At 33.5% G+C, this 20,173-nt stretch overlaps 1 protein-coding gene across 5 annotated transcripts in view; it reads right to left on the reverse strand.

Moving 5' to 3' along the window:
- LOC114324944 (nuclear receptor coactivator 2) overlaps positions 1 to 20,173 on the reverse strand; it is a 394,092-nt gene that overhangs the window by 265,378 nt on the left and 108,541 nt on the right. The window lies entirely within an intron of this gene.

Consider the following 20,173-nt stretch of genomic DNA (forward strand, 5'->3'; position numbering starts at 1 on the left):
AATTAAAACTGCCCCTGTTCCAGTGTTCACACATATCAAAGTTTATTCGACTAGACACCCTTAAGCTATTAACAAATTTTCAGCTTGCTATTAATCAACTTTTTTTTCATACGCGGGATCCAGACCTATATAGTACCCAAAAAATCCATTTGCAACCTGGCTGGTCAAGTGTCCCTAACATGGTATATTTTTGCCTTATTTCCCTGGTGTATTTACTACGCAAGTCGACTGGTACAATTTTTCGAATATTATTTATTTTTAACTACAAAGTGCAAGGCCTTTGAATTCTCCCCATAATATAAAGAACTATCAACTCATAAACTCAGAATAAACTCAGAAGCTCCTATAACGGTCAGGAAGATTTTCGGCAGCTTATCTTTAAACATCAATACATATACGCATAAGAATTCTAGATATTACGTCTTTAGAGTCCTCCTCTACGGAGTAGAAAGTTAGACCCTCACATAAGATGCCATAAAACAATTAGAGGTATTTGAAATTTGGTGCTACCGACGTATGTTAAAAAGGTATTATTATATACACCACACAACTAACATCAATATACTCCAGATGCCAAGAAAATACAAAGAAATTATTAACACCGTAAAGAACAGAAAATTGGTTAACTTCGGCTACATTATGCGTAATAATAAATACCAACTTCTACAGTTGATTCTAGAAGGTAGGATTGAGGACAAAAGTGGTCCTGGACGTAGACGTATACCCTGGTTGGCTAGTCTTAGGAAATTGACTGGTCTAACGTCAACTGATCTACTGCCTCGCCTCCGGGTAAAAGCGTGTGAAAGCCAGGTATCCTATCCACTAGTAGACCATATATATGGATGTGACGCACGGAGATAAATATTTGACATATAAGTTCTAGGGTTTTTTCCATCTACTTTAATAATTATTCTTTCTTGTCTAAAAGCTCCCGAGTCGCGCCAGCTGACAGGCATTTTCGTTATCAAAGAAGTACTAACCACCAAAATAAATTCATAGAATCCGTGCTAAAGTCGCCATAAAAATTTGACACTGCCTCCTAGACTATGAGGACAAGAGAGATGCTGGACGTATATCCTGACTAGCCAGTCTTAGGAAATGGACTGGTCTAACGTCAACTGATCTATTTCGATCTGCTGTAAATTGAATAAGATGGCTCAATGTGGTCGGCCAACATCACTAGAAAATAGACACCTTTAGAAGATCAACTCATAAGCCTGTTCTGTGACAACTATAACTTTCTGACATGAATATTATTAACTAATCGTTTGACAGCAAAACTTTACCTCTATTAATCAGTCGAGCAAGTTAGATTTATAAAGGTTTTGGACTGGTGGATTATCTGCAAACATTTGAAACCATAGTACAAAGGTAACACGGAAATTAAAATCAAATAGTCCAGAAAGCCACTGCGCATCCGCTAGGAAAAATATTCTGATTCGGATTTTTTGCACAATCTTACTCAAAAAGGACTCCTTTTAACAAATTTGCATGTTGCCAGGACCAAAAGGGGGTCAAAAATTTTTTAACGTTTTTTTTTTGTTTTTTTCCTAAAATTATTTTTTTTGCATGGAAAAAAGTTTTTTAAGGTTTCTTGGATCATTCCAAACAGAAAGGGTCTTTAGTGACTTTTCTCTAAAAATGATAGTTTTTGACATATAAGCAATTAAAAATTGCGAAATCGGCCATTTTTAACCCTCAAAAACTATGTGAAAAACTGAAAATTTGAATGTTGCCAAGGTAGGTAGATATTCTTTAAACATCGATTGATGAAATCCCGAAGAGTTTTTTGCAATACAATATTCAAAACTCCTTTGTTTTTTAATTGCTAATCAAGCGTGCGCGACACTATTTCCACCGACAGTATGGTGCAAATGAAAGGAATAAATTCGTTATTTCGTAAACCGGCGACTTTAAGGAAAAATCCCGAAACAGGTCGATTTTTATTTTTAAGTTATGATATTGTGGCATATATGGTATACTAGTGACGTCATCCATCTGGACGTGATGACGTAATCGATGATTTTTTAAAATGAGAATAGGGGTCGTGTGCTAGCTCAATTCTCTATTCAGTAATATAAACATTTACATAATTATTTATACAGGGTGTCCAAAAAATTTTTATTAAATTAAATTATTTGACAAAAAAAGAAATAGAAGGACACCCTGTATAAATAATTATGTAAATGTTTACATTACTGAATAGAGAATTGAAGAACCTTTCAAAGGAGCTACCACACGACCCCCCATTCTCATTTAAAAAAATCATGGATTACGTCATCACGTCCAGACGGATGACGTCACTAGTATACCATATATGCCACAATATCATAACTTAAAAATAAAAATCGACCTGTTTCGGGATTTTTCTTTAAAGTCGCCGGTTTACGAAATAACGAATTTATTCCTTTCATTTGGCCATACTGTCGATGTCGGTGGAAAATAGTGTCGCGCACGCTTGATTAGCAATTAAAAAACAAAGGAGTTTTGAATATTGTACTGCAAAAAACTCTTCGGGATTTCATCAATCGATGTTTAAAGAATATCTACCTATCTTGGCAACATTCAAATTTTCAGTTTTTCACATAGTTTTTGAGGGTTAAAAATGGCCGATTTCGCAATTTTTCAATTTTTAATCGCTTATATGTCAAAAACTATCATTTTTAGAGAAAAGTCACTAAAGACCTTTTCTGTTTGGAATGAACCAAAAAACCTAAAAATAGTGCAAAAAAATAGTTTTAGGAAAAAAAACAAAAAAAAATGTTTAAAAAATTTTTGACCACCTTTTGGTCCTGGCAACATGCAAATTTGTTAAAAGGAGTCCTTTTTGAGTAAGATTGTGCAAAAAATCCGAATTAGAATATTTTTCCTAGCGGATGCGCAGTGGCTTTCTGGACTAAAAAGACTTTTGATACTATAGAATTCTGGGCATTTCTATTAGCCTTGGACGACCCTGTGTTAGATAAGTACATAGCTAACATAAGTATAGACATGTTATTTATTTCAAAATATCGATTAACACAAAGATTGCGGATTTTGTGTGGGACTCGATAAAATTTCCTAAAGAAGGCGATGCAACAATAATTGTAAGCATACATAATATTACCTTGATGATCATCTGGGGGACTGACTTATTTTTATTAACCAGACACTCACCTGGAAAAGAAAAAAAATCGTTAATATAAAATAAAATATACATTACCATAAAATTAAACAGATTTTGTCTCAATATCATAAGTTAGATTTTTGAGACTATTTTTTGGTCTAAAGATTTCGCTGCTATACCAGTTGGTTTATCTATTTGATCTATAGGGCATTCCAACATACTGTCAAAATTAAATCAATATGCCGCCGGAGGTAAACATAAATGTTATTCTATCAGTTTTTAACGTGTTTTAGATCATTTCAGTTGCGTTTTTTTGTAATTTTGTTTTGTACAAGGAATAATTTAAAATTTTCATTAGAAATATTGATTTAAAAAGATAATATTCCTCATTTCTGTTGATTTTTGAAGTGTGGAATGCGAAGTATTCATGATAAAGTTCAGTTTTATCGGTTACCATCAGTATTTTAAGCATAAAACAACTAAATAAGTTATCATCTGAGAGACAAAAACATAAACCAACTAAATAAGTTATTATTTGAGAGACAAAAACAGTTGTTAAATGCTATAAAACGTCCTATAAAAATGCTAAATAACTAACTATGTCCATGTTACTTACGCTTGGAAAACTGTCTAAACCGTAGGTTAACTCGGACCCCTTGAGGGAAAGTGGACCTATATTCTCTTATGTGTTCTTCTGCCCGATTATCATTGGGCGTGATTGTTAGGTGGTTGGCAAATATCTCTACCTTATATTCATTGTATTTAAGTCAATTACCATTATTCGTCCTGATGGGCGGAAAGTGGATCATTGGTCTCTTTAATCTCTTTGTTGCTTTCTATATTGAGATATTCCCTATTATCAGCTGTTACAAATACTTACGGAGACTAGACTGAAAAAAAGTACAAAGCACAGAATGAACTTCATTCTGAATCACCTTATATCTTCATTTCTGAATCTTTCAAACTTCGTAACGCCAGCTATTCTCCGCATGTATTTCATCTCGTTCGCGTTTATCATTGATTTATGTTTCTTTTGCACAATCCATGTTTCCGCCCCATATGTCATTATCGGATTTATATGCTGTTATACACTCTTTAGTTTAGTTTTGTTGTCTATTTTTGACTTTCCAAAAATTGTATTATTTAGAGAGTAATACACGTGAGCAGCCTTCTTCAGTTTATTACTTATTGCCATGTCTGTTTTCCCATCATCTGTTATTATATTTCCCAAATATTCAAAAGTAGATACGTGCTCTATTACTTGTTCCCTTACTATTATATGTACTGTTGTGATCTTGATTATTGATATGAGATAATATTTTTATATGTCATTTAATTTAATCAATGCATTAATAATAATCTAATTAATTTACCAGATCACATATCAATATGTTTTCAATCTCAGGGCTTTTTATAAAATTAATTACTTACATACGTGGCTTCTAAGTATTTCTTAATGGTTCCTAATCGGGATAGGAAAGAAAAGAGTAAAATAATAACACATATGGGTTACAATTGTAATCAAAATATTGTTTATTTTATTTAAATGGCAATCACTGCTTAATATTTGCTATATCTTATTTTTCTTAAACATAACATTTACACATGGGAATCTTATTTTCTTTTGATTTCCAATTGAAAGTTTTTATTAACATTTAACTATTATGATTTATTAGCAACAATTCTATTTAAGTTTGATGAAGCTTTTCTGATATTATTGATTATGTTTCTTCAATTTTAAATGTGGTATTTACTACGAAAAACCCATACATTCATGTCCAAACAAATGAGACTGACCTTTTTCTGGTGCACTGAGAATGTCTTCACACAAGACCCGTTTCCTGCTATCCTTGGCTGCAATCAAAACCTCGTCCTGGCTTCCAGTAATGTTCTCCTCTGAAAATAGCTCGTATAGCTCTCGTTTCCTGCTTCTGTCGTGATGCTGTGTTCTACCTTTTTCGAAACTGCAATCAGCTACCGGGAACTCTTGGCCCAAGGAGGTTCTTTTACTCTCAACCTGGCCTACCTCTCGTTCCACGATAGACACTCCACACTCACGGAACTACACCGGCTTTCTCACTCTCCGTACACTACCGTCTACGACTCGACTTCACTTCTCGACAGCTCAAAACATTCTCCTCTCTATTTGTCATTCATTCCCCTACTTTCTAAATATCCCTTCCAGATGCATAAATCAAACTTCCACCACCAACTCTCATTCGCAGTATTCCTCAAAACCAATTTTTAAACTTTCTAAATATGCTTAATGGATTTCCAAGAAAATAGTTAATTCCCATTCTAAAATTACTTTCTACTATATACAATTTTAATGACCTATTCTCTATTTCCACTTAGTCGTATTTAGCATCGGCTAATGACCGATCCTTCCGCGAACAAACGATAATGACCTATTAACGATTTCACTTGAGTCTTATTTAATCACTTCTTAAAATTAAATATAACAATTTGTTGTATACAGGTTGTTCTAAATTTATATGCCCGTGGTTGAGAAAATTGAAAATATTTTATATTAAATTGAATTTTGTCTATAATTATCAAATTTTAATTTTCATATCAAATAGAAATATAACAAATCCCCGCCTTGTATTCGATAAAATTTATCTGCATTTTTAAATAAATTTTCTCGAGGCAAAACCAACTCCCTGTATATTTCCTTACTTTAATCTACGTCTTATACCCCTTCTTCTTGTATTACTCTAATTAGTCCCACCTGTAGAGTAATTGTTTCCTTATTTTCAGTGTCCTCATCCTGTGTTAGAGTGTCGGCTATTATGTTGTCTTTCCCTTTTTCCCATATCAATCTTCTGTCTTTTTCCTCAGATTTTTCACATACTTTTACCGTGTATTCTGCATCCTCGTTTTCATATGCCTCCCCTTCAAATGCCACTGTTTCGATCATATCTTTTTCGCTTTCATTTGTTAGCTTTATTTCTTCTTCTCCTGAGCTCATCTCTTCTTTTGAGGAATCCCAGTTTTCTTTTGCTTTTGATACTCTCAATTTTTCTTCTTCTGGGCTCAACTCTTCTTTTGAGGAGCCACAGGTTTCATTTTCTTTTGTCTTTTTCTGACTTTTTCTCCCTTTTCTTCTTTGTCCTTGCTTCGTTGCCAAATTCATTTCCACTGTTTGTTCTTTACCTGATTCGTCCGTATTTTGTTTCTCCTGTTCCTTGTCCTGTTCTTCTTCTTTTTCTTCTGTTAGATTCATCGTATTATTTTTAAAATCTATCACTACATGTTTTTCTGCCAATTCGTCAACTCCTACTATCATGTCATGTGACATGTTTGGCATTATTACACATTGTAGTGCATACATCTTCTTACCCAGTCGTACTATTACTCGTATGCCTTCATTTATAGTTGCCAATGTCCGTTTGTTTGCGCCCACTAAATTTACCCTAGGTATTTTGTAAATTAAATTTGTTAAGTTAACTTCTTCTATTAGTTTTCTGTTGACCAATGTTATTTCAGATCCAGTGTCTATCATAATTTTAATTGGTTTCTCGTTGATAAATCCATCCACAAATTTTAAATTAACTCCATTTTTCTTTTCGTTGTTTCTTGCCAATTTAATAAACTCCTTTGGGTTACAAAAGATTCCTGTTTGATTTTTGGTTTTTAGTGAGCGCCGTCGTGAAAAAACGCCGGTTGCTCATCGTAGTTTATATTTTCGTCATAATGTCTCTCTCCGTCATATTCATCTGTCTGGGTATTATTTACTTCTCTTCTATTTTCTCTTGGTCTGTCGGATCTGTTTCGGTTTTCTCGATATCCCTGTTCATTTTGTCTACCATTATTTCTGTTTTCTTGATTTGCGAGTGTGTTGTTTCTATTCTGGTATTCTCGATTTCTGTCCTCATTCCATTGCCTATTTCTTTGTTCATAATTTCCTCTTCCGTTGTCTCTATTTTCGTTTTCCCTTCTGGGATTAAAATCTCGTCTTGTATAGTCCCTCCTATTTTGATTTCTATCTCTGTAATCTTGTGTTTCTCGGGGCCTGTAATCTTCTCGCGACCTTCTTGATTTTCTTTCTCTTAAACGTGATTCTCTTATTTGTAGGAATTGGCATAAACTATCTATGTCTTTGTAGTTTTGCAATGTGATATGGTCTTCCAGCGTTTCTTCGAAATGTCTTGCAATCAGTTCGACTAATTGTTCCGATGAGTAATTATATTGTAAATGTTTTGCGTTATAGTAAATTTGTAATGCATATGTCCTTTCTGATATACCCATCCTATCATTGTATTTCCCATTTTGCAATTCCTTGTTAATTTCCAATTGTTGGACTTTTCCCCAGAAATAATTCAAAAATTTTTGTTCAAATTCTTGCCAACTGTCGAATTCTTCTTCTTTGCAATCGAACCATAGGCTTGCTTCATTTTTGAGATGGTTTCTGATAGTTTCTTTTGCTGTTTCGAAATTTCCGATGTGTTGTATTTTCTTTTTCAGGCTATTTATGAACGGCACTGGGTGTAATCTTCTTACATCCCCGCCAAACCTTATCTTCACGTCATCTGTGCTATGTATAACCATTTCTCTTCTTTCTCCGACATTCTGTTGCGTCCTGTTTTCGGTGACTTGTTTTTCTATTTCTGTGATTCTTTTTTCCACTTCTTCTCTGTCTACTTGAATAGCATTTTCTAACTTATTTTCCAAATTTTCTATTTCCTTTTTCTGGCCATTCGTTAACTCCTCCATTTTGTTTTGAATTATCATTTCTTGTTCTTTCATGTGGTCCTTCATTCTAATTTCTTGTTCTTGCATGTGATCTTTAATTTTCATTTCTTGCTGTTCTATCTCGTTTTTCATTGTTGTCAAACATCCTTTTATTTCCTTTTCATACTTTTCTATGCGTTCCTCTATTTTCTTATTGTTCTCTTCTATTGCTTGTTTTGTTTCCTTTTGATTGTCATCCATTTTTTGCTGTGTTTCATCCATTTTTTGATCCACTTTATCCATTTTCTTTGATGTTTCTTCCTGATTTTTATCCATCGTCCTTTTTGCTTCATCCATTGCTTGTTTTGTTTCTCTTTGATTGTCATCCAGTTTTTGTTCTATTCTTTGTGACTGGAGTTGCATCATTTGCAATAATTTATCTATTCCTGATAATTCTTGCTGTCCTGATGCCATGATTGTAATGTCTAAAATATCTTCTTGGTCTGAATTATTCTCTTGATTTGAATGTTCTTTTTGTTTTTTGTTGTCCTTGCTTTGGCTTCTTGTCACAGACATTTGTTTTCAAGAAGTACTGTCCCCGCCAAATATGAAATTTTACTAGTATGTTACCAAGACGACTTTTTCTCACCCAAATATTATAAATTGTCAATAAATATATCAAATGTAAATATCGTAAAAATAAAATATTAAATCAGTTATGTAAAATTTGTACCTAAAGAGATCTAAAATTTTATGTTATCAAATGTAAGTATCTCACTTTTTACCACAGGCATATAAATTTTCAAATACCGGCTTTACTCTTTCTATCCTTCAAATTTGCCACTAGAAATACTTTACAATGCCCTCCACGTTGGACGACAGTTGTTGTGATCTTGATTATTGATATGAGATAATATTTTTATATGTCATTTAATTTAATCAATGCATTAATAATAATCTAATTAATTTACCAGATCACATATCAATATGTTTTCAATCTCAGGGCTTTTTATAAAATTAATTACTTACATACGTGGCTTCTAAGTATTTCTTAATGGTTCCTAATCGGGATAGGAAAGAAAAGAGTAAAATAATAACACATATGGGTTACAATTGTAATCAAAATATTGTTTATTTTATTTAAATGGCAATCACTGCTTAATATTTGCTATATCTTATTTTTCTTAAACATAACATTTACACATGGGAATCTTATTTTCTTTTGATTTCCAATTGAAAGTTTTTATTAACATTTAACTATTATGATTTATTAGCAACAATTCTATTTAAGTTTGATGAAGCTTTTCTGATATTATTGATTATGTTTCTTCAATTTTAAATGTGGTATTTACTACGAAAAACCCATACATTCATGTCCAAACAAATGAGACTGACCTTTTTCTGGTGCACTGAGAATGTCTTCACACAAGACCCGTTTCCTGCTATCCTTGGCTGCAATCAAAACCTCGTCCTGGCTTCCAGTAATGTTCTCCTCTGAAAATAGCTCGTATAGCTCTCGTTTCCTGCTTCTGTCGTGATGCTGTGTTCTACCTTTTTCGAAACTGCAATCAGCTACCGGGAACTCTTGGCCCAAGGAGGTTCTTTTACTCTCAACCTGGCCTACCTCTCGTTCCACGATAGACACTCCACACTCACGGAACTACACCGGCTTTCTCACTCTCCGTACACTACCGTCTACGACTCGACTTCACTTCTCGACAGCTCAAAACATTCTCCTCTCTATTTGTCATTCATTCCCCTACTTTCTAAATATCCCTTCCAGATGCATAAATCAAACTTCCACCACCAACTCTCATTCGCAGTATTCCTCAAAACCAATTTTTAAACTTTCTAAATATGCTTAATGGATTTCCAAGAAAATAGTTAATTCCCATTCTAAAATTACTTTCTACTATATACAATTTTAATGACCTATTCTCTATTTCCACTTAGTCGTATTTAGCATCGGCTAATGACCGATCCTTCCGCGAACAAACGATAATGACCTATTAACGATTTCACTTGAGTCTTATTTAATCACTTCTTAAAATTAAATATAACAATTTGTTGTATACAGGTTGTTCTAAATTTATATGCCCGTGGTTGAGAAAATTGAAAATATTTTATATTAAATTGAATTTTGTCTATAATTATCAAATTTTAATTTTCATATCAAATAGAAATATAACAGTACATATACATAATACACAAACACACAAAAAATCAGAATTTGATATCAAAGAGGTTACAACATTAGCCTCAGAATTTCAACTAAAAACATAGCTATTTGCCTACATGATCCAGGCCAAGTAAGTCAACTGTCAAGTTGGCTGCCAGATTATTACAAAACTATAGATTAACAATTTCTTAATTTTTAATTTACATATATTTTTAAAACGATTTCCTGAATGGATTCGGAAGATTCTGACTAGTTCAGTATAATTCATCCATGTAATTTATTTGTTTCAGTGTATTCATTTCGGTTTAACCCTCCGGTAGCCACATCTCGTCAAGTTACATGAGTGGACACACTGCTGTAGTTAATGCCACACAGATAAAAAACGGTATTAGATGTTAAAAATATCAAAAATTTGTTAGAATAACAAAAGAAAAGCGTTATTTTTAACATTTTATTGTATGACTTTAACATAATGAAAGACTCGGGCGTAAAATAAAAAAAAAAAACGATACAACTGAACTGAACTCTGAACAAAGAAAACGTTTACTACAAAAAAAAAATGAATGTGTGTACTTTGTACGCACGTAAGAAGTTATACTTCTATTATATGATTTCAACGAAATCGATATACTTTAAACAGTTTCTCTACTACTTTCCAAAAATTTTTATTAAAACAATACCAAAAATTAAAAAAATAAAAGAATAAAACACACACAAACACATTGAAAAATGCCACAAATGATTTCTGAACAATAATTGTTGCCAAAAATTTTAATTAAATACGTATTTTCTGAAAAAAATTATATAATAATATACTTACAATCATAAAATCTATAAAAAAATAAAAAAATGATATAACTTGCATTGGGCTTGAACCTACTTCCCGTGCATCCCGCCGTACGAGAGTCGGAGCGATTTCAAACTGCACCACCTTCGCGTATACGTCATGTGGGAATATATACAAACTGAACAACTTTTTGACATTTTGTTTATACGAATTTTTATTAGTTTGATTTTTGTCGAATTAAAATACAACAATATATAGAGTAAGAAAACGATACATTAGATGAAAATTTGTAGAAAGTTTGTTCGTAATCAGATTATGTAAATTAAAGCATTGCCTACTAGGGGTATAGCATAGCAAGTACTAGGTAAGTACATTATTTTTTTGACATTTTCCAAATAGATATGAAGATAATTTTTTATTGGAATACAACTGAAACATTAAGAATTACGTACCTGTGGCTTTTCAAAACTATTTAAAAAGTCACTATAATTATAAATTTGATTTTATTTCTGTCCTCACAACAATAAAAACTAATATATTATACAACATTTTGGTTTACCGATAACCTCAATATTGAACAATTATTGACTCAACACCCAATCAGAGCCCGTATAAAGACCAATACCAAACTGTCGGTGTGCGCATGCGCGCAGATGAATATAAATTCACCCTCAATCTGAATCGCGCCTAAAGAAGTATAACTTCAAAAATTTCACAAACATCCCAAAAGTAAAATACCTAAATACAAAATAATTGAATTAGTCTTATAAACACACATTGCACTGAATTTTTTTCTCGCTTTGATTTTTGCAAAAAAAATATTGAACAACTCTGACTTCAACGCTCAATATCAAACCGATAAAACAATTCAGAAAATGCAATAGCCGCCGCAGGTAGTATTTTAAAGATAGTGACTCGCACATATCTAAAATAGATAGTGGTCTGTAGGAAAGAATTTTTCCACCTACCTCTACCGAAAGTATACTTTTCCTGACCTGATTGCAGGGAGCAAAGTCGTACTATTCCTCCCTAGGGAGGAAAAGTAAAAGTGACGTCATGGTATGTCATTGATGAAATAACTTATTGACGCCCTATACAATATTCTATTATCTATTACGTAAGTGTATCTATACATTTTAACGTTTATTTATAGAACACCCTGTATTTTGCAGAATGGTAAAAACAGTAATTTGTTATTTTGATTTAACAATGTTTACATTAATAATTTGACTTATATTTGACAGCTAACAGTTATACTGTACCTACTTGTTAGTTTCAGTGCTCTAATAAATTTTGTCAGTTACATAAATAAATTATTTAAAAATGAAAAAATTACTTGATATTTGAGGAAGGTGAAAAAATCATATGTATAACATGGGAGTAAAGTGCCTTTTCCTCCCTCGAATGATTACTGCCCTATGCTACGCGTCGGGAAGTAAACTTCATTCTCGGGACGAAAAGTAGCACTTTCCTCCCTTGTTATACACATAGCTATTCGTAAAAGTTATCAAAACTTTAAAATGCGGCACGAAGTGCCGCAGTGTGGCCACGGGAGGGTTAAATATCTACTCATTCATTGATTATAATAATTATTCTATCAATTATTATCCTACACAAAAACATAATTTACAAAAATCAACTTAATCCATCTCTGGATGGCATTCAGCATGTGGCGTGTCCAAATATTACAAAACGTCAAGTTAAAGAATCATTTCCGAATAAAACTTTCTCTTATTACATCGTTGGAACATGCCAAAAAAAGCAGTCTTTTAATTACCGTATGATACCATGGACTAATTTGCAGTTGAAATAGAAAATCTGATTTGATAACGGTACTTATTATGTACAGTAGGTTATTATCTAAATTTATTGGATGTTGGGAATACATATATGTATTGTTTTACTGTGACGTTATAATTATTATCGGAGTAGCGTTGAGCAGTCCTCATTATTTCTAGCGGTATCTATAACGTATTCAATATTCAATAAAACTGTATATTTATTGACAAAGAAGTTTGGCCTGATAAAATTATATTCCAAGTTTTATAATTGAGAAAAAAAATATGAATATAAAAAGTTTGCAGTATGTCTAATATTACCTTATTTCATTGAACCGCAGCTCGTCCAAGGTTCACGTGCTGATTACAAAATAAACGTTTTTCTCCAACTATTGTTAAATTATTTTACATCGTTTTGCTACATGATTTTACGAACTAGTAAATCTGTTATAATGTTGAAATAACTAAAGGACCAGAAGTTCCAAAAATTTCCAAAAAAATAAGTTACAGATAAATGAAAAGATATCCGAAAGTCAGACAAGACATTTATTTATTTTATTTTACGGGCAAGCCCAATTCTACAAAAATACATAGTGTACAGAAAAAAAAACAATAACATAATATAATATAAAAAAACAGACATACAGAAATATAAATATAAATATAATATTAGAAGTAAATATGTACTATCAAATAATATCATAAAACCAAGTTAACAAATTACATACGCTTCACTCAAATATTGATCCCATGTAAGTTTCTAACGACTGATGGAGTTGTCGAACAGTTGTAAATTGTAAAGGGAGTTTGCTAAATTCAAGACTCTGGGTACGAACGAAAAAAGTGAATAATTAAACCTGTGGAATGGTACATAAAATGTTCGCACTTGTCTAGTGGTGCGAGGTGGTACAAACAGTGCGATCTTATTAAGTAGTTGAGAACAACTGCATATACCATTTAAGATCTTGAATAATAGCAAAAGGTCCCTTTGTTTTCTCCTGCTTGCAAGAGAAGGGACCTGCAGTTGATGCTGCCATACAGCGTAATCTTGATAGGTATGAAGCTTAAAAGCAATGTAACGGAAGAAACTATTTTGGACTTGTTCAAGTTTCCTAATGTAGACCAAGTAGTGTGGGGACCACACTGAAGAACAATACTCGAGGTGAGACCTGACCAAAGAGAAGTAAAGAACTCTAATACTGGATATGTTTGTAAAATCACGAGTTGTTCTTTTTACAAAACCCAGCATTTTCATAGATGTTTGAATGACATTGATGATGTGAGTATTGAAACAAAGAGAGTTTTCCAGTGTAATCCCCAAGTCCTTGATTTTATTAACAGTGTTGAGCAATTGGCCATCAATGTAATAGTTTGATAATATTGGGTGGTGAGTACGGTTAAAGTTAATTACATGACATTTGATTGAATTAAGGTTCATACCGTTAAGTGAACACCATGCAGAGAGGTTATTCAGTTCTGATTGCAATATGGCAGCATCATAATGATTTTTTATAACTTTAAAGCACTTCAAGTCATCAGCAAATAGCAAGGCGTTACAATCGTGAAAACAGTTGGTAATATCATTAATAAATATATTAAAGAGTAATGGACCCAAATGGGACCCTTGTGGTACACCTGACTTAACTGGAAAGGTTTGTGAGTAAAAGTGGTTTACTCGAACTTGTTGAAATCTTTCGGTTAAATAACTCTGTAACCACTGCAACAAAGGTCCACTTATGCCATAGGAGCTAAGCTTTTGAATCAGGAGTTCATGATTTACTCTGTCAAAGGCCTTGGAAAAGTCAGTATAAATTGAATCAACTTGAAGTCCCTCCTCCAAGGCTTCAGACAGAAAATCAACATAGGTCAACAAACTCAGTTCAGCAGACTTACCTGTAGTAAAACCAAATTGCTGAGAGTTTAGGATCCCGGAGCTATCGAAGGTGAGGAAATCAGTTATAATACTCTCAAAAACCTTTGGTATAACACTAAGAATAGATATAGGGCGGTAATTACTAATATTAGATTTATTACCAGATTTATATATTGGTGTGACATATGAAAGTTTCCAAAAGTCTGGAAACTGACCTACATCCAAAGATTTATTAAATATATGAAACAAAGGTCGCGATAGTACAAAACTGAATTCCTTAAGAAAATTAGGTGGTATACCATCAGGCCCAGGACCCTTGTTGACACTTAATGATGAAAGCTTTTCATAAATTTTGGAAATCTGGATACGATATGATGAGATATTGAGTTGAGACTGAATATGGTCGACATTGCAATTTAAAGTAATATCACTATAAACTGATGAAAAGTGATCTGCAAATAAGTTGGCAATATCATTGCCACATGAAGCTACAGAGTCATTCAGGGACATTGAGTCAGGTATACAATTGTTTTCACGCTTGCTACCTACAAATTTCCAAAAATGCCTTGCGTTATTTTGTATAGAAAATTCGGTGAAACGTATGTAATTGTCATAACAGCATTTAGATAGATTTTTACAATTTGTTCTCAGATGACAAAAATCAGCATAGCTTTCAGGAGTCTTTAAGGTTTTATAAATTTTATGAGCTTTTATTTTTTCCTTTAACAATTGCTTAAGCTCAGAAGAATACCAACAAGGAAATTTCTTAGTACTAAAATATTTAATTGGAGTGAAATGTTCAATGAGAGAGTAAATAATGTCATAAAACATAGCGATCATGTCGGAAAGATCTCTACCACGAAACAGGTTATCCCATTCTATATATTCTAGACATTGGTGAATTGCTGGAAAGTTTGCATTACGGAAATCATAATAATATTCGTTACCAGAAATTGACCTATCAAAAACATTAAGCTGCAATGATGTTAACAGAGGAGGATGATGAGAGTCAGGTGAAACCAGAGCATCGTCAGCTTCAGAAATGACAAGCTCTTCTGGGGCCAGGATAAGATCCAGAATAACACCCCTGCTATTAAATATAAAATTACATTGAAAAAGATTATGATAAGCACACATATTTGAAACAACCTCAATGCCATCAACTACATTTAGAGGTGATGAAGTTTGTGAGGTTGCAGAAGAGCAATAATCTTCAACTCTCCACCTAGCTGAGGGGAGATTATAGTCACCAAATAAGTGAAATTTCAGGGATGAAAACTGTTCACTTAGAAGCATCAGTTGGTCAGCATGAACTTGATAGGTGTAGGCTGGAGATTGAGGTGGAATGTATAGAGCTCCCAGAATAAGTTTGCCGTGGAACCGTACAAACAGCTGTTCAATAGAAGGATCAGATTGGATTCGTAATGATGAATATTTCTTTAAAATAGCTGTTAATACTCCACCCCCTCTAAGAGATGAACTAGAGGCAGGTGTACGATCCTGTCTATAGATATTGTAATTGACAAGACCAATTTCAGCATCAGCAATGTCACTATTGAGCCAAGTTTCTGTTAGAATGATAATATCATAGGTACAATTAAAAACATTGAGGCTTAATTCAGTAAGTTTTGTTCTGAGACCCCGGACATTTTGGTAATAGACTGTAAACTTGCCCAAGTCAGTAGAGTTTAAAGGTTTTTTTGAATGATTTTAGGTATGTTATTGAAATACTTAATCGTGAGATTAACCTCTCCAGCATTTTGTCTCTCTGAAAGCTCGGACCTAAGACTATCTAAAAGCTTTCTTTGGTTAGGGGTTTGATCTAAAATAAAATATATCTTTTTTTCACGACTAACTGTTTGTTTGTTTTTAATAACATGAAGAGCATCACTTGCTGAAGAAAAAATTACTTTAATGGGACGATGTCCATTCTTGTTCACATTTCCAAAGCGTAAGATTTTGACTTCATTTGTGTTGATGGAGGCATGAGCCTTTGATAAAATCGATTTTACTTGAGAAGCATCTTCAGAAGTGTTACTTAATTCAGGAAGATTAAAAATGAGGATGTTTTTAGATCTTTTTTCCCGTTCATGAAGCTCGTTTACCACATCATCAACAGAAAATGAATTAGCACCTTTTTCAGCCTTAAGTTTTAACATGTCCTGTTTCAAAGCACTAAGTTCATTTTTAAAACTGTCAATTTCCCTAATAAGTTTGGGTACACTTTTAAAAGATAAACGACAATCAGCACAAAAATACATTAAGGTTCTTTTTTGGATAACAACAGCGCGTAGTTCAGAGGCGCATAAACCAGTACAGTGTTCAGACTGGTGCACAGTAACATGGCAGCTATCACATGCGACAAACTTGTCAAGAAGATCATCATTACAACTGGAACATTTGCTAACCATTTTAAAGTTGAATTGGAGATAGTAAGTTCACTAATGAAGCAAAATCAAATTAACACCTGGAAGACGAAGCCGGAAATGTTCATCAAAAGCTTATTATGACTTTTTGACAATTTCTCAGCATATGTAGGGTATTTTTGAGGCTTCTTACACGTTTTGGTTGCAATTTTTGAGGTCGCGTGACATTTCAAAAATCGTTGATATCTCGAAAACGGCTTGAGATAAAGCGATTCTGACAACAATAAACAAAAATGGGTGGCTCACCATGTTCTTGTAACACTTTTTGATGCTCTTACAGAGCGAAAACGGTTTGTTTCTGTTTGTAGCCCTATAGGGGCTTTTTAAACTAATAGACCTTTTACCAGGACAAAATTTTTTTATTAAATTTTACAGAGAAAAATGTTGTAAGCAGGGTATGCACCCCTTTCTAATCGGCGGGGTTTGTCTAATCAGCGGCAGTGGGAAAGTCACGTGGTCGATAAATACCGTCGATTAGAAAGAAATGCATGAAAAACTGTCATTAGTAATCACAGAGGATACCGGACCACCAATATTAAGAGAAGAAGACATCTACGCCATTAAAAACACAAAAGAGGGTAAAGCTACTGGACCATAATGTGCCCATCGAATTATTAAAGCTTATTGATGAAGATGTTATTGATGTAATGGTTGAACTCTTTAATCTAATATATATCAGACTGAAACAATCCCCAGACAATGGCTACAATCGACTTTGTAGCAATGCAGCAAAAAGTGCAACAACCTGCTCCGATCACAGAACAATATCTTTAATAAGTCACACACTAAAACATTTTTGAAAATAATACACAGCAGAATTGTTAAAACTCTTGAATATGCAATTAGCGACACACAATTTGGCTTTAGAAATGGTATGAGCACAAGAGATGCTTTGTTCGGTTTGAATGTGCTGGTCCAGAGATGCATGGACATGAATCAGAATATGTACTTATGTATTGTAGACTTTGAAAAAGCATTTGATAAAGTTCAACATAAAAAGCTTGTAGATATATTAAAAAACAAAAATATTGACAGTCGTGATATGAAAATTATATCTAATATTATAATATATTGAAATCAAACTGCCAAGGTAAGAGTTGACAACCAGGACCCCAAGATATCAAAATACCGAGAGGAGTCCGTCAGGGTTGCGTGCTGTCTCCACTACTCTTCAATGTCTACAGTAAAGCGGTATTTCAAGAAGCGCTGTCAGATTCAATAGAAAATACATTTTTATCAATGGAGAAGTTTTGAACAACTTACGTTTTGCAAACGATACAGTAATAATAACGGATAACAACAATGATTTACAGAACGTAATGCAACGCCTTAATGAACGCTGTCATGAGTACGGACTGAAGATAAATTTAAAGAAAACTAAATGCATGATCATGACTAAATCAGCACACGCAAACATCCAATTGACTATTGAAGATACTGTAATTGAGAGTGTGGATAACTACAAAAATACTTAGGAACATGGATAACATCAAATGTAGACCAAACCAAAGAAATTAAGACACGTAGTGAAATATAGCACGTGCATCATTCATTAAACTTAAAAAGTTTCTTTGTTGTTGGGATATAAGGTTAGAACTACGCCTAAGGATGCTTCGGTGTTACGTGTTCTATACTCTTCTTTATGGAATGGAAGCGTGGATATTAAAACAAGTCCATCTGATTAAGTTGGCTGCCTTTGAATTTTGGTGTTGCAGAAGAATGCTACGAATATAATGTTTAAAAAACAAAAAAAAAAAGAAGTCAATCTTTGAACACACTCAGTGATCAAAAGATACAAAGTTGGTTCACCGACCAATCGTAACAACATCAAACAAATGAAATAGAGAATGTGGAAAAATCCCCTTACGAATAACTCACACATCCACTATTTCGGGCTGGGAAAATTTTTCTGAATAGAATCAAAGATCCAAACACCAGTTCTCAGAAATGTGTTTCGCCCTCTTCAACCTCCCTGGGCTCATCGGTAAAGATGAGAGGTTGAATTTTGATCACTGAGTGTGTTCAAAGATTGACTTCTTTTTTTTTTTGTTGTTTTTTAAACATATATTTTACATTAAGTAATTAGGGAATTAAAACTTGAGACTGTCATTGTCAGATGATGCGTAGATATACGCTCCTGTTATGTCTATGTCTCGGACGTTGTTTTTTGATGGAATGTGTCTAAAAATATTCAACCTCTCATCTTTACCGATGAGCCCAGGGAGGTTGAAGAGGGCGAAACACATTTCTGAGAACTGGTGTTTGGATCTTTGATTCTATTCAGAAAATTTTTCCCAGCCCGAAATAGTGGATGTGTGAGTTATTCGTAAGGGGATTTTTCCACATTCTCTATTTCATTTGTTTGATGTTGTTACGAATATAATGGATTCAAAGAATGTCAAACGTGTAAGTAACTAACAGAAGGATAGGAAATAAACCGGATATAATATTAACTATCAAAAGACGAAAACTTGAGTATTTGGGACATGTGATGAGAGGGCAAAAGTACTCATTATTACAACTTATTATGCAAGGCAAAATCCGAGGAAAGCCAAATGTGGGAAGACGAAGAACATCCTGGCTTAAGAACTTAAGGGAATGGTTCCAATGCGGTAGTGCAGAGCTATTTAGAGCGGCAGTCAACAGGGTCGGCATTGCCATGATGATTTCCAACCTTCGATAGAAGATGAAACTTAAAGAAAAAGAAGAAAGAAATGCATACCCTACTTACAACATTTTTCTCTGTCGCATTGGGGGAACAGTTATAGATTGCAGCGTGCAGTCTATTATGTGTCTATGGACCAAACCAAACCTAACCTAACGTAATATAACCTTAATTAACCTGCAATCCTGAATCCAAATCTGAAAACGGCATTTCGATATCTCGAACCATCTTCGAGATAGCCGACCTCAAAGCCGAAAAATCGAATTTTCGACTTAAGGCATATATTAAGTTTTAATACCCATTTATATACGCTAAATATTGATATTATAATACAAATATGTACATATATAGTTATATAAAAATGATGTTTGCTAACAGTAAATCAGTTCTCGTTATTATATTGCTCGCATTTTCAGCTTGTTTCTATTGTAATAGAAAAACGGGGCAACCCGTTTCGGGCCCTACAATCAGGCCCCGTAGAAAAAGCTAGTGGCTAAAATGATGTCTATAAGTGCAAATAATTAAAGAAAACGCAAGTATAAAGTTACTGCCATTTATCCAACATATCCTGATGCAAACTGTGTTTGAGTAAATATTAAGATAACAATAGTGGGTACAAACGCAACAGAAACCTGCATTCAACCTGCAAGGAGAGCCAATGGCGAACCACAAAAATGGCAACCAG

This window comes from Diabrotica virgifera, chromosome 4 (genome assembly GCF_917563875.1).
Source record: "Diabrotica virgifera virgifera chromosome 4, PGI_DIABVI_V3a".
NCBI classification, from domain to species: Eukaryota; Metazoa; Arthropoda; class Insecta; order Coleoptera; family Chrysomelidae; genus Diabrotica; species Diabrotica virgifera.